This window comes from Pongo abelii, chromosome 13 (assembly GCF_028885655.2).
Source record: "Pongo abelii isolate AG06213 chromosome 13, NHGRI_mPonAbe1-v2.0_pri, whole genome shotgun sequence".
NCBI lineage: Eukaryota > Metazoa > Chordata > Mammalia > Primates > Hominidae > Pongo > Pongo abelii.
Genome location: NC_071998.2, coordinates 81,827,380 through 81,843,164, shown reverse-complemented (window position 1 = coordinate 81,843,164; position 15,785 = coordinate 81,827,380). Strand labels below are relative to the sequence as shown.

General features: G+C 46.5%; 1 long non-coding RNA gene across 2 annotated transcripts in view; it reads left to right on the top strand.

Moving 5' to 3' along the window:
• The window catches only part of LOC129047915 (uncharacterized), a 102,247-nt gene that overhangs the window by 64,795 nt on the left and 21,667 nt on the right, over positions 1-15,785 (top strand). The window contains exon 3 of one of the 2 annotated variants that reach the window (XR_010136547.1): positions 15,430-15,564. The exons of the other annotated variant lie outside the window; for it this stretch is intronic. This is a non-coding gene — a long non-coding RNA (uncharacterized LOC129047915). The remainder of the gene's footprint in view (positions 1-15,429; positions 15,565-15,785) is intronic. 2 annotated transcript variants of the gene reach the window in all.

Sequence of the window (15,785 nt, the reverse complement as noted above, 5' to 3'; positions counted from 1 at the left end):
GCGAAATCCTGTCTCTACTAAAAGTACAAAAATTAGCCGGGTGTGGTGGTGGGTGCCTGTAATCTCAGCTACTCAGGAGGCTGAGGCAGAAAAATTGCTTGAACCTGGGAGGCGGAGGTTGCAGTGAGCTGAGATAGCGCTACTGCACTCCAGCCTAGGTGACAAGAGCCAGACTCTGTCTCAAAAAAGAAAAAAAAAAAGAGTCCAATTATAAGAGGTTAAGATGTCCTTTTTAAATCAATAAATTTGGAGATCCACATAGAATTGATGATTTTCTCAGAAAACACAATCACACTGCCTCAAGAATGAGAAGAGTTCTGAGTGTACCAAACATTACAGAAGAAATAAAAATGTCAAAGTTTTACTTCCATAAAAGGCATCACACACAGTTTTATAGACTAATGAAGGGGTGGCCAATTCCCACAATATGTAAAGTATTTTTCAGGGGATTAAAAGGAAAAAACAAAACAAAACAAAATCCCAAAAACCTTTGCATGTAATTCCACAAAGGGAGAAACACACTTAAGAGTAAGATTGAATAGAACAAAAAAGAAAAGTATTTCCTAATCTTACTCATGAATATGGTCATGCAACCATCCCAGCCACACCAGCAGGAGTCGGAGATGTATTCTCAGCAGAAATGGAATGACAAGACTCTCTCTGCACTAGGAAACCCCAGACCCAGCTGGGGAAAGTGAGAGGAGAGTCCGCCCAGTACAGGGAGAGATCTTCTCCATTCTGCTTGGCTCCCATACACGGGGCTAGGCATGTACCTGCTCCCTTGAAAGAGACTGGAGAATTCTTACCTGAAGAATCTCATCCAAGAGGAAACACACCCCAGAGACTCTGACATGGTGGGCCTCCAATGGAATGGCCAGGTTCTTGATAGATTACTTAGAATTCCATCTGTTTAGAAGCTAAACACCACACACACACACAGAGAGTTTCTAATCCCTGTGTGTATAAACTTTGAAATGTAAATATTTTAAAAAGTGCATAAAATAGACATACAGTAAGTATCATATTTAATAATGACATTTTGGAAGCATTTCTCTTATTGTCAGAAAAAATACTGATACTGACAACAAATTTAGGTATTTTACATTGTCTTAAGATCACTGCAAGAACAGGGAAAAGGACATAAATATTTAAAAGTAAGAGACACAATTTTAATTATTTATTTGCATGAAAAAAATACAAGATAATCAAATTTATTTGAATTAATATGACATAATTTTGTAGTCAGATCCAAAGTAAATTTACAAAATGTAAGCATTTTTCTAAATGCCAGCAACAGGAAGATGTAATTTTAAGAACAATCCTATTCATACTATTATTGAGAACTCACAATATTTTGTAATATACATAAAAAGACACATATGAGGCTGGGCATGGTAGCTGACGCCTGTAATCCCAGCACTTTGGGAGGACAAGGCTTGCAGATCACGAGGTCAGGAGTTTGAGACCAGCCTGACCAACATGGTGAAACCCCGTCTCTACTAAAAATACAAAAATTAGCCAGGCATGGTGGCAGGTGCCTGTAATCCCAGCTATTCTGGAGGCTGAGGCAGGAGAATCACTTGAACCTGGGAGGCAGAGGTTGCAGTGAGCTGGGATCGCGCCACTGCAGTCCAGCTTGGGCGACAGAGACTCTGTCTCAAAAAAAAAAAGACACATGTGATACGTATTGTTATGGATTGAATTGTGCCTCCACCACATACAGATGTTGAAATCCTAGTCCCCAATACCTCAGACTGTGGAAGTGGAGTCCTATCAGTTGTATTTAATTAGCTAAGTTAGGATGAGGTCATACTGGAGTAGGGAGGGCCCCCTAGCCCAACATGGCCGGTAACCTTATAAAAAGGGGAAACTTGGACACACACCAGCACAGAGGGAGAACCCCACGAAGAGATAAAGGTAGACCTTGGGTGATTCTTCTACAAACCAAGGAATGCCAGAGACTCCTGCAAACCTCCAGAAGCTGAGAGAGAGGCCCGAGACCGCTTCTCCCTCATAGCCTGGGGAGGAGCCAGCCCTCCTGATACCTGGATCTCAGACTTCTGGCTTCCAGAACCATGAGACCATACATTTCTTCTGTTTAAGCCACCCAGTCTGTGGGACTTTGGTATGGTACCCCTAGTGAAACGAATACACCTATATATAGGACACTAAAAACCTTTACTGAAAGATCTAAAAGAAGACTTGAACAAAGGGAAATGCAGGAGACTCTTCGGTAAAAGGCTAAAACTGTTCATATACCACATTCCCCCAAGTTAATCTACAACATCACTGCAATAACACAATGCTTGCTGAAGTGGTCACTTTCACATACTGTTTGCAGAGGGCAATTTGTCAAGAGTCAACACATTTGGAACTTTGCCCACCTTGTTTGCCTGTCATTCCACTCAGGATTCCAGCTTTTAGAGAGAATTGCATCTGATTGTAAAAACCCAAGTTCAAGAAATGAACTTGGTCTATAATGGGAAATCATTGGGGAAAACCCATAACTGAGTGTCAATGAAGGATTGGTAAATAAATTACGGTATATACAAAGTCTAGAATTCTACTCATTGGTTAGAGTATTGAAGTGTCTGTATATGTGATGTTGTGGGAAGATAGCTAGGATAAACTTTTTTTTTGAGATAGAGTCTTGCTCTGTTGCTTAGGCTAAAGTGCAGTGGTATGATCTCGGCTCACTGCAACCTCTGCCTCCTGGGTTCAAGCGATTCTCCTGCCTCAGTCTCCCGAGTAGCCGGGACTACAGGCATGTGCCACCATGCCCAGCTAATTTTTGTATTTTTAGTAGAGACGGGGTTTCACCATGTTGGCCAGGCTGGTCTCGAACTCCTTACATCAAGTGGTCTGCCAGCCTCGGCTTCCCAAAGTGCTGGGATTACAGGGCTAATCCCTACCGCACCTAGCCTAGGCTAAATTTTTAAGTGACAAAATTAGGTATGTTGGAATACAAACGCTGCCATGATTTTTTCAGAGCATCAGCTTGAGTCCCCAGGTACACACTAATGGGAGGTCCTGTATCCTCCTCAAGATGTTTCCTTACTCCCCAATCACCCAAACACCCCCAGGGGTTATGCAATCCAAACAAGAGATTCTCTGCCTTTCCACTGCCAGGCAGGGGTGGATCCCAGTGTCTGTTCCCTTGCAGCCATCTCCTGCAGCCTGACAAGCTTGGTGTCAGGGCCTATGTTTGCCTTGCCTGGCTTCCTGCCCCAGACGTTCTGGGAAGGTCTTGTGACTCCACTTCTCCTTAATAGGTGTATTAGTCTGTTCTCACACTGCTAATAAAGACATACCCAAGAATAGGTTATTTATTTATTTATTTATTTATTGAGACAGAGTCTCGCTCTGTCGCCCAGGCTGGAGTGCAGGGGGGTGATCTTGGCTCACTGCAAGCTCCACCTCCCTGGTTCACACCATTCTCCTGCCTCAGCCTCCTGAGTAGCTGGGACTACAGGCTCCCGCCACCATGCGTGGCTAATTTTTTGTATTTTTAGTAGAGACGGGGTTTCACCATGTTAGCCAGCATGGTCTCGATCTCCTGACCTCGTGATCTGCCCGCCTCGGCCTCCCAAAGTGCTGGGATTACAGGCGTGAGCTACCCGTGCCTGGCAAGAATAGGTAATTTATAAAGGAAAGAGGTTGAATGACTCACAGTTCCACATTGCTGGGGAGGCCTCGAAATCATGGTGGAAGGTGAATGAGGAGCAAAGTCACATCTTAGATGGCGGCAGGCAAGAGAGCTTGTGCAGGGGAACTCCCATTTATAAAACCATCAGATCTGGTGAGGCTTTTTCACTACTGAGAACAGTATGGGGAAACCGCCCCCATGATTCAATTACCTCCACTTGGCCCCACCCTTGACATGTGGGGATTATTACCACTGAAGGTGAGATTTGGGTGGGGAAACAGCCAAACCATATCAATAGGCTCATCTGCAGGCTTGGGACTAGGTTAGGCTATTTGGCTCTTGGGGCTTCCAGGTTCCTGCCACTTGAAGGTTGTAGGGGAGGGGGTTCTTTCCTCTCATATCCCCACCTCTTCTCCCTGGTGATCCAAACCAGGGCACACAGCCTAGGGCTCTCTCTGCTCTCCACCTCTCAGCCATGGGACCCAGACTCTAGTTTCTCTCCCTGTCTGAGACATGTAACTTCATTCCCATCATGGGCTGAATCTTCAGAACATGAAAACCCGTTTATATTATACACTGCTTTCAGGCCAGCCCCATCTCCTGGCAATTTCTTTCTTTCGGAGGTCGTAAGCACAAAAAGCCGGAACAAGTGTGTGGCTATATATTTTATTCTCATGCCTCCACCTGAGTCATGGAAAGCTTTTGCTTGAAAACTCCAGGGTTTCTTTTGCTAAAAACAGGAAAAAAGAAAGGCAAAATATAAATTACATATTCTGTCAGTCACCTTGTTATATATTGATTAACAAAAACCAAAAAAGCCACCCTCCTCAACCCACACATTTTAAATAAGTGGGAAAAGATCTGAGAGGATTCACACCAGAGTGCTACCAGGAGTGACCACAGGCTGGCAGAGGGGGTGTGGAGGGGAGGCGGGTGATTATAAGGGAGACGTCTTTTTTGCTGTATAAATTTAACATTCGATGTTTTACAAGCATGCATTACTTTTGCAGTTTAAAAAGTCAATAAAATCCATAGATTTGTAAGCACTTACGAGTTTACCTAGTGTTTTAAATTCAGTAAGTACTGTGTTTGTTAAACACCTACCATACACAGTACTAGTCTAGATGCTGGGAACGCAGTAATAAATGAAGCAGTGTCAGCAAAGCCCCGTCTTCCTGATGCTTCCACCATACACACACATATATTTTTCTACTGATTTTTTCCAAGAGGAAAAACCAGAATTATTGTCTTTTTAATATTTTATTTTATTTTTAGCTAAAGATGCACATCTATAAGGATTGGTAGAGTATACAAAATTTTGGCTGGATGTGGCAGCTCACGCCTATAATCCCAGTCTTTAGGAGGTGGGTGGATCTCTTGAGCCCAGGAGTTCTAGACCAGCCTGGGCAACATGGAAAAACCCCGTCTCTACAAAATATAAAAAACAAAAATTAGCCAGGCATAGTAGCCCGTGCCTCTGGTCCCAGCTACTCAGGTGGCTGAGGCAGTAGAATTCTTGAACCCAGGAGGCGGAGGCTGCAGTAAACTGAGATTGCGCCACTGCACTCAGCCTAGGTGATAAAGCAAGACCCTGTCTCTAAATAAATACATAAATACATAAACAAAGTTTTATTACATCTGCAACAATTTTAATGAGCTGCTCAAATAATTGTGGCTTCTGTGGTGACAAAATCACAGCTATCCCAAATCCTACTGTGAAGGTACTTACACTCACAGTGAAGACAAGGCTCAATTCCAATTAGAGGTTGGTTGGAAATAAAGATGGAATTCTTTCCCCATTCAAGTTCTCAGACTCTTTGACTTCCATCCACAGACCCCTTGGATAAATTCTTTCAAGTGAATTTGTGACTTTGGTGAATTACTCCAGGGTGGAGTTTGGTGAGCTAATTTTTATTAAACTAAACAGGAAGGTATATAGACACTGAGATGAGTTTTGAAAAATCAGTGCTGCCAAAGTCAAGGTGAATAGAAGAGACACTGCCTAAAAAAGTCATCGTCTTTATGCGCTCCCCAGAGGACATGGTGAAGGACTCTTCAGACCCCTCCGGAAGGCCGAGGAGGGGAAGAAGGGAGAGGAAATTGCCTTGGAGCTGCTGGAGAAGGCTGTAGGAGGGTGCTGGGTGTCTCCTGGTGCCCTGCAGCCCCTTCCTGCAGTAATTTAGGGAAACAGGACATGTTGGTTCCCCACAATTCCTGGACCACAGCAAAGCTTTGTCCCTGGAAGACCCCTTCTCATCCCACTCTCACTAAGCCTCCTCCCTTCAAAGGAAGAACAGCCTCTGTCTCCGAAGAAACCTTCAGAGGAGGGGGACGGAGCAGGGGCCCTTTCCATGGGGTGAGGGAGCTTGCAGCTCACCCCTGGGCCTGTCCCCATAGCTTCCGCAGACTGGGAGGGAGGAATGTGGCCCATCCTCCTAAGATATTGATGGGATGAATAGACCTTTTGAAAAGTCAGAGTGGAGAGTCTGGTCCTGGGGAGTTTTAATTACATCACCCTCGTTATCAGTCTTTGCCTTGACATTGAATTTTTTGTTGCAAGAAGGGAAGGAGGCAGTGCAGGGCCAGGTGGGGCTGCCCAAGGGTGTTGTGAGGCTCAGATAGTGCCTGGAGAGCCCTCCTGGCGCTTGGGACCGATGAGCTCACCACAAGAAGGGCCATGACCTCATGGCTGCCGGACATTGTTTTTTTTTTTGGCCTCTGGAATTGCCAAGATTAGCTACATGTATATATTTTTTTCCTTAGGAACCATAGGCATTCCTGAGATAGGAGGATTCTGTACATTTGCAAACCTGTAGGGTTTGAGACTCACAGTGACAATCCCCAGCTTCTGGGGCTGTCATGAAAATGGCATGGGATGCTGACCCACATGAGGTGCTGTGCACGACACACTTTGCTGTTATCCACTAAAGCTCCCCTCTGCCTGCCCATCAGTCAAAGGGGTTTAAAGGTTTGAAGACTGGCTCATGTAAAAGCTGTGACTCTCAAACTTCAGGATTGGTTGTTAAAATGCAGGTTACTATGTGCCACTTCCTAACAATTCTAATACAGGACTCGTGTGTGTGTGTGTGTGTGTGGTTGGGAGGGTGTATAATGTGTGCTGTGTGTGGGGTATATAGCTTGTATGGTGCATATAATGTGTGTTTCTGTGTTTCTGTGGTGTGTGTGTAGTTTGTGTTGTGTGTATGTGTGTGTGGGGTGTATATTGTGTGTGGTGTATAGTGTGTGTGTATGTGTGTGTGGTGTGTGTGTAATTTGTGCTGTATGTATGTGTCTGTGGGATGTATGTGTATATATATGGTGTGTGTATATGTGTGTGGTGTGTACTTGTGTGGGTTTGTGTGGTGTGTATGGTGTGTGTGTGGTATATGGTGTAGGGGGGCATGTGTGGGTGGCATACAGTATGTGTGAGATGTACAGTGAGTGGTGTGTGTGGTGTGTGTAGGTGGGGTGTGTGCTGTGTGTGGTGTGCGTGGGTTTACAGTGTGCGTGGTTTGTAAGTGTATGGTATGTGTATGATTGGTGTATGGTGTGTGTCTGGTGTGTGAATGGGGTGTGTGTGTGTACATGTGTGTGTAGTGTGTGTAATTTGTGCTGTGTGTGTGTATATGTGTGGTGTGTGTATGTGTGTGTGGTGTGTGCTTGTGTGGGTTTGTGTAGTGTGTATGGTGTGTGTGTGGTATGTGCTGTGGGGGCATGTATGGATGGCATATAGTGTGTGTGAGATGTATAGTGAGTGGTGTGTGTGTGGTGTGTGTAGGCGGGGTGTGGGCTGTGTGTGGTCTGTGTGGGTTTACAGTGTGTGGTTTGTATGTGTATGATGTGCGTATGGTGTGTGTCTCGTATGTGAATGGGGTGTGTGTGTGTATGTGTGTGTGTGGTGTGTGCAATTTGTGCTGTGTGTGGTGTGTGCTTGTGTGGGCATATGTGGTCTGTATGGTGTGTGTGTGGTATGTGCTGTGGGGGGACATGTACGGGTGGCATATAGTATGTGTGAGATGTTTAGTGAGTGGTGTGTGTGGTGTGTGTAGGTGGGGTGTGTGCTGTGTATGGTGCGTGTGGGTTTATAGTGTGTATGGTATGTATGCGTATGATGTGTGTATGGTGTGTGTCTGGTATGTGAATGGGGTGTGTGCTGTGTGTGGTGCATGTGGGTTTACAGTGTGCGTGGTTTGTATGTGTATGGTATGTGTATGATGTGTGTATGGTGCGTGAATGGGGGGTGTGTGTGTGTGAGTGTGTATGCAGGTCAGGGAGGAGCCAGGAATCTTCATGATTCCCCAGTGGTTCTGCTGCAGATGTTGCAGAGATCATACTGCCTCCAAACCCTGGATCAGGGCTAGCCCACGTATATTTTTATTTGCAGGTTGTATACTAAATACAGTTAAACAGTGGGGAGAACAAAACCAGCCTGGATAGTGTTTTAAAAAAAATAAATCCCACGTACCATAGGATGTTAGATTTTAGTAAACTTCGTCCGTCCTGCTTCCTGCAGTCTCGTGAGAAGGCCAGGACCCCAGGCTTCCAGCTTGAGTGTGTTTACCCAGTGAGCTGGGGGTGGTGGAGAGGCGGAGCTGGTGGCTCTGTCCTGCGTCTGTGGCTGGGGCCCAGTTTCAGTGGGCAGCATGCTTTCTGGACTCCACCTGCCTTTCGGTCAACATTGGAACACGTGTCTCCTGCCGCTCTGTGGTGCAGCCTGTGAGCAGCGTGGGAGGTCCTAGGTGAGCTGAGTAGCGGCCAGTCTCGGTGCCCTTGGTGAGCTCTGCCCTCCAGTTGTGTAAATAACTCCATGTCTAGTTTGGCTCAAGAAATGTTTCTAGTTAATTTATAAAATAACGTGTCCCCCTTTGACTCTTGCAAGTAGCTGAATTCTGTTATCTAGCCAAATTATTTTAGTTTAAGAAAGTTCCAGTTGTAGGTGCTTTAAAGATTTTGGTCTGTGGAAATTCATGGTATAATAATGGAGTGTGGAGCATGTGGGTCCTGGTTCAAGATCTTCATATGAGAGATGATCTTTTTCGTTATGATGTATATATATCCATCCAACTATCTATCTGTGTATGTGTCATATATACCATGTTACCCAGTTGGAAATAAATAGAATAACCTGATCTTTCTCCCCACCCACGTTTTCCTTTCATTTTCTCCTGAAGATGTCTTCTTCAAGTGTGAAGTACTTCTCAACAATCTCTCCAATCTTATGATTAACGCTTAGTAATAGAGCTCCCTTTTTAGCAGCCTGTGGTGTATTTGACCAACCTGATCTCTTCCCTAACACGGCTCTTGCCTTTTGGTGCCGCTCAGCTGCGTTACCTGCGTTACCTGCATTACCTGGAGCACGTCCAGTTGCCCTGGTCCCGGAGGAGCTGTCCTGGCTTTTGCCTATTCTGTGTTGCTGAGGCTCCCTGCCCTCCGTGCCACCTTTTGTGTGGCTGCTCTCTTTCCAGCTCAGCACCTTCATAGCTGCATGCCACCCCGCCAGCTCCCTCTCTGGGTCATCTCTCTCTATAAGGAGATTACAACTCTCAGGAAGGAACTGACAGGTTTCCCCCTTCCCTCCTGCTGCCCTAGTGCCTCTAGGTCTCACCCTAATGTGGATACGGCATCTCCAGCAGGCTGGGCAGGAGGCTGCTCAGCCCAGCGCTCTCTGTGTGGATGGCAACCATACAGAACAAAGTGACAGAATGGTGCATTCATCTGAGAGCCCCAAGGGCCTGCTTGATCAACCATTTCTGTCACTTTCAAACTCCGGTTTACCAGCAGAAGCAGTCTAAATGCCATTGTGCACAACAGATAAAGGCAGCGCTGGTCTGGATGAAAGAGAGGCCGGTCTCAAGGTCCCCAGCTTGGGTGGTGGGCTCCTTTACATTCTCACAGCCCTCTGTAGCATCTCCCAGGCAGTTTCAGAAACCCCCCTGGGCCTTGGGGACAATCAGGTGTGGAGTCTCAGGATTTTCTCTCTAATCATTCTACAAAAGGGCTCAGGATTTTTGTTTCCTTCTGGGGATTAAGGAAGCAACATTTGGATAAGAGTTTAGTTGGAGAGGAAAGAACCCTTTAGTAAAAATATATTTTGTGTTCCCCCTTCCTCTTCTCAGTGCTTTCAGGGAAAGTTGAAAAGGAAGCAATAATTTTCTATTTTTGATGAGCAACTTTTACTGTGAAGGTGGAGGAAGGACTCTGCCCAGGAACTAGGCAAGTATGTAAACAAACTGTCCTGGGCTATAAATAATTCCTTTCCTGTCATGACTCAGGGGGGTTGCGGACAAGCCTCCTTGAACAATTCAGAGATTTACAAATCCCACTTTCGTTATAGGAACATTGCAAAAGTAGCTTGTAATTATTTATCCTCTTTTAAAAAAATTTAGCCTTTGGGAGAGAACGGGCCGTGTTTTCTCTGACGGGGCATCCTCATCCACATCAGTCTGCTCTGGAACATTGTATGTCAGTCTGTTCTTGGAATCCAGATGCGGAATGCATGGAAACCCGTCCAGCTGGGCAAGCCCAAGGTCATGGACATGCGGGGTCTAGCTTTTAGAGTCTGAATGCTCTGCCCTGACCCCCACACAGCACACACAGCTTGTTTACTGGCAGGTGTGACCAACAATAACAGGAAAAATGACCCTCTCTTCTTAAAATCATGATTGTTAATGGGGAAAGGGTGTATTATGTGGCTGCAATGTGTACTTGCCTAGAAATTTTAAATTGAAGGAAGAATCATAGGAAAAATTCTTTTTCCCCTCCATGAATCATTTTTTGGGAATTCATTTTGCAGATAATTCTGCTGTCCTTGGGGCTTTTGGAACCAGGAGAGTGATTTAGTGCTTTCCAAGGGCTTTTCTCTCCTCCCCTGGCTGTGGTCCACATTCTGTTCAGGTTCCCTTTCACTGGCTCTACACAGAGCAGAGGAGGCTTGGAGGTGGGCTCAGATGGGGCTGCGGGCCTCATACCAAGGACACTCCATGTCAGGAGCTGACCTTGGGGCAGAGACTGTCCGGGGGGCTTGGAAAAGAATGTCTGGCTGCAGAGGAGCTTTTGCGAAGTTTCCTTCAGACACTTTGGTGGAGGTCGGGTCCTAATGGCCTGTGCGGGGATGCCCCTGGACCTGCGGTCTGTCGGGTCTGAAGGTCACAGACAAGTTGAACCTACAGTCCTTGCCTCCTGGCCCCTTGCTGATGAACTGAAGAGGGGAGGACCCCACAGTCTCTTCTCTCTTCTATCACTCTCCCTCTTTCGTCCCTTCTTTCCTTCTTCCCTCTTCATTTCCTTCCTTCTCCTCCTCTTCCTCTTCTTTCTCATATCCAGACAAAGGTGCATGCACACAACGGGATGCCCAGCCTTGGGTGTCTCCAGGGAACCAGGCCCGGAAGCAAATGCTGCAGACTACGTCATCCTGCTTGGGGACATGGAAAAAGACACCACACGGTCTTGCAAGACCACGGGTAAAATCCAGGGCGTTTGTGAACATATATGAGGAAATATTCTATCTCGGTTTTCGCTAACATCTAACTGCACTTCAGCATTTCCATCCCCTGTATTGATGGCACCTCTGACCTCTGGTAGAAGCACAGTTAATGTTCTTTCAGGGTGGTTGTTGCAAACGTCTTGATAGTTCATGTATGCTCAGCACTACTTCAATAGGGTAGTGTATAGATTACTGCTATTTAGTGTCTTAATGAAGAAGAACATACCAAAGTGTCAAGAAACATTTTTTATAGTGCAAGTTTACTGTACAGGCGTACCTTGGACACATTGTGGGTTTGGTTCCAGACCACCGTGATAAAATGAATATTGCAATAGAGTGGGTCACATGGATTTTTTGGTTTTCTAGTGCGTATAAAAGTTATGTTTTCCGGGTGCAGTGGCTCACGTCTGTAATCCCAGCACTCCCAGAGGCTGAGGCAGGCAGATCACTTGAGGTCAGGAGTTCAAGACCAGCCAACATGGTGAAACCCCATCTCTACTAAAAATACAAAAATTAGCATCGTGGCAGGCGCCTGTAATCCCAGCTGCTTGGGAGACTGAGGCAGGAGAATCGCTTGAACCTGGGAGGTGGAAGTTGCAGTGAGCCAACATCACACCACTGCACTCCAGCCTGGGCATTGCAGCAAGACTCCGTCTCAAAAAAAAAAAGAAAAAAGGAAAAAGGTTTGTTTACACTATACTGTAGTCTACTAAATGTGGAATACCATTAAGTCTAAAAGAATACACAGCTGAATAAAAAATACTTTATTGTTAAAAAACGCTAATGATTATCTGAGCCTTTAGTGAGTTGTAATCTCTTTGCTGGTGGAGGGTCTTGCCTGGATATTGATGGCTGCTGAAAGATCAGAGTGGTGCAGCATTCCTGTGACGAGGTCACTGCAGCTGGTGGACCTGGAGGGCAAATGCACATGAGGTCACTGCTGCGTGGCTGCCAGGAGCAGTGGAGAGGGCTGCAAGCACCCCGGCAAGGGCCCTGGGGAAGTCGGCATTCCCAGGCTTACCCGTTCCCTTGACAGTTGTGATTTTAGTTTCCGTAAAGAAGAACACTTCTAGTCATAGTCACTTTAGACATTATTACGGTTTTAAAATTTCATAATCAGAATGTGCAATACAGAAACACCAGACGCTTTCATGGAAACAGCAAGAGCAGAAGCAGCTCCACCTATTAACAACCTCCCTGGCTGATGCAAAGCCGGTGTTGGGAAGCCATTGGCAAACGCTGTCAATTTTGTTAGTTTCCTGTTTTTCCTTTGGTTCACTTTTGTGATTTTCTAAGCCTGATAGCTTCTTCGGAGGCATAGCAAACAAGTAAGGGTTTCTTAAACTGCGTATGCCCAATAACAGGCCAGCATGGGCACTGAAGCCCTCTGTCACCGTGTCTGTGGCACTGGCCTGGGCTTTAGCACTGCTGCTCAGAGTCAACATTCTTACTTTTCCTTTTGGAGATGGTCTTGTCTTTGGTGATCTGTTTAGACATCTCTGGATAATTATCTGGCCCAGATTTTGTGGTCAAGGCTCCATCCACCTGTAAGCCCAGCAGGGGCCCAGAAGCATGCATAGGTGTCCGTTTTTAACACGCCAAGATCCACGTTGCTTATGCTCAAAAGACAAAAGTCGTGTTCAGTTTAGTGGATATTCAGCCTTTCTTTGTGCTTCAGAGACATTTCTGACTATAGTGAAATGGACCTAAAGATCCTGTGGGATGAGGCAGCTCCTTACAGACCAAAAACGGGGAAGAAAGGAGAGGGCAGGGCTTGGGTCTGACTCTGGGGTCCTGGCAACCGTTTTAAGTGGGACATGCAGGGATGGAGAAAGATGTGGTAGGAACACCCAGCTAGGCTTGGGGTTGTAGGAATATCCGTTCTGGTCCAGCACAGTCTAGCAAGCCTGCAAACCACTAGGAAAAGCCTGAATGCATCTTGGGCCATATCTGCTGTGACACTGGGCAGTACAATGGCAGTGGCTGGCAAGGTGTGGGTTGGCCAGGTTGGTATCTAGGTATCTTCAGAGGCCCTGCACATTCCGGAGAGATCCCTGAAAACTCCCAGTCTTTACTGGGACCTGGAGGTTTTAGGGGTTACATGAATTAGAAACAGCCTGGGTGTGGTGTAGGATGATACCAATCTAGCTAGGCTGCAATGACATTTTTCCAGAAGGCCCTAGGATATTAATTTTTTACTGCTGCAAGACAAACTTAATAGGGTAAAACAGCACCCACAGTTTCTACAGGTCAAGAGCCCAGGCACGGCTTGACTCGATCTTCTGCTCAGGTTCTCCCAAGGCTGCAAAACAGGTGTCACAGGGCTGAGGTCTCATCTGGAGGCTGGAGGTTCAACTGGTAAAGAATCTGCTTCCAAGCTCACTCAGGTTGTTGACAGACTTCACCTCCTCTTGCTGCCAGACTGAGGTCCCCACACTCTTGCTGGCTGTCAGCAGGGGCTGCTCTTGGTTCCTTAGGTCTCCTCAGGTCCTTGTCCCATGGGCCTTTAACATCATGGCAGCTCTTTCTGCAAAGCCAGTGATGGGGAGAAAGTCTCTCATGTCAGAAAGGGCCCTGATCCTTCTCTTGAGCACTTTCATCTATTAAGTCAGGCCCTCCCAGAATAATCTCCTTTTTGATAACTCAAAACCAGCTGATTTGGGACTTTCATGACAACTGAGGACTGCCTTAATGGTTGCCATATACTATTGGTTAGATGCAGATCTCAGGTTCTGCCTGCCCTCAGGGAAAGGGGCCCACAAAGACATGGGCCCAAGGAGGCACGAATTATTGAGGGGTCCCAGGCCTGCGTGCCACACACAAGATTTGGGTGGCAGAAGTGAAGCCTGAGCCCTTTTTGCACTTGACGCTGGTGGAGGGTGCTGGGTGTGCACTGTGTGCCAGTCCCCTCTCAGCTCCCACTGAGCTATTGACCTATAGCAACACTAGGCCCTACACTAGAGGCAAGGGCAGCAGCAGCCTTGCAGAAACTCTTCCATTGGCTCCCATCATTGTGAGAGCTCTGAGCGCTGTGGTCTCTTGTCCCCACTAGTGTCCACCACTCTTAGTAGGTCTGTGTCTGAGTGAGTCATGCTGGATGCAGGGGGCCAGCATCCAGGATGCTCAGACCTGGGGGCTGTGTCCTCATCCCATCATCCCATGGCAGGAAGTCACTGCTGGTCCCTGCCTGTTTCAGGACATGGTTCTCCACCTTCTTTAGGGTTTTGCTGTTTGCAGTGAAGCACTTGCTAGGGAAACTGCATTTCCCATGCGAAGATGAAGTGTAGGGAGGGTCACACTGGGGAGAAGTGGCCACCCAGGCTGGCTTCAAAGTCCCCCTGATGACCACTAGCTGTGGCATCCCCTAAAGCACAAAAGGCTCAAGGAGAAGTCCCCCTTCCCCCAAGTCCTCCATTTATGGCACTTCAGCATCCAGAATTCCTGTGCCATGAGCTGGAAGGGAGCTTCCAGGCTTTGGACTTTGCTAGAGAGCTCAGGGGCTCCTTCCTCCATAAAGCCTTTCTTCCCCACCCCTTGACCCTCTGCAGCCTTATGTCCTCTTTCCTGTGTTCCTTTGCACCTTGTGTAGAATTTGTACAAACCTCCATTGTAATTACTGATTTGCAGGCCTGTCTCCTAGCTAGCTAGTGAGCTTTCTGAAGACAGGCAGCCAGGGATGTTTATCTTTGCATCTCTGGCACCCAATGCATTACTTGGTGCATCATGGGCACTTGGTAAGTGTTTGTTGAATGACTGAATGAAGGAAAAGGAGTACCCTAAAAATGAAGTGACTTACTTGCTCAGAGACACAAAGATGTGAGTGATAGGGATGGAATAAAACTCGGGTCTCACTGATTATCCATTGAATAAAAACTTTGGCCCTAACATTGTTACTCTTGGCCACTTCTAAAAGGAAAGAGCCTTCATTAGCACCAAACAATGATAGCAACAGGCTCCCCGGGCTCTCTCTGGATCTTTCTGAATATTCTAAGACTTAGTCAAGGTTTTTCTCAGAGAACAGGAGGCAAAGGCATAGACTTAGCCAAAGGCATAGATTCTGGATTTGGTCTCACTGAGGTTTAAATCTTATTTTTGTCACCGGCCAGATGTTTGGCCCAGGGGAAGTGATCCAACCTCCCTGGGTCACCATTTACTCATCTGTAAATGTGGAAACAATAATGATGCCCACAGTCAGGGTGGCTGTGAGCATTAACCCAGAGAGCACTGGTGAAGGCTGCCACTTATTCACTTATTCAGCAAATATTTATTGAGCTATTATGTGCTTCTTGTTCCAAGCTAGGTCCAGGCTATGATGAAGACCCAGGGGAGCTGAGCTGTGTGGGGAAGCCAGGCATGGAAACAGAAGATTGGAATGCCAAGGTGCCCCAGAGGGTAGGCCAGGAGACTCATGGACCGTGGGTGGCCGAAGACCCAGGTGTGTAGTGGGAGTGACAGAAAATCAAGGAAGACTCAAATAAAACCCAAAAGCTGGGTTTCAGCTAAGTCTTAAGCATAGGGGTGCTGGTAGCTGCTCGGTATATACTAGGCTTGCCTCACTCGTTGTCATTCATTTATTTATCATCAAGTACAGCTAATCCCACGCTTATGCAACTGTTCCATCCCCAAAGGTCTTTGTCAACTTGAACTTTGCATGAG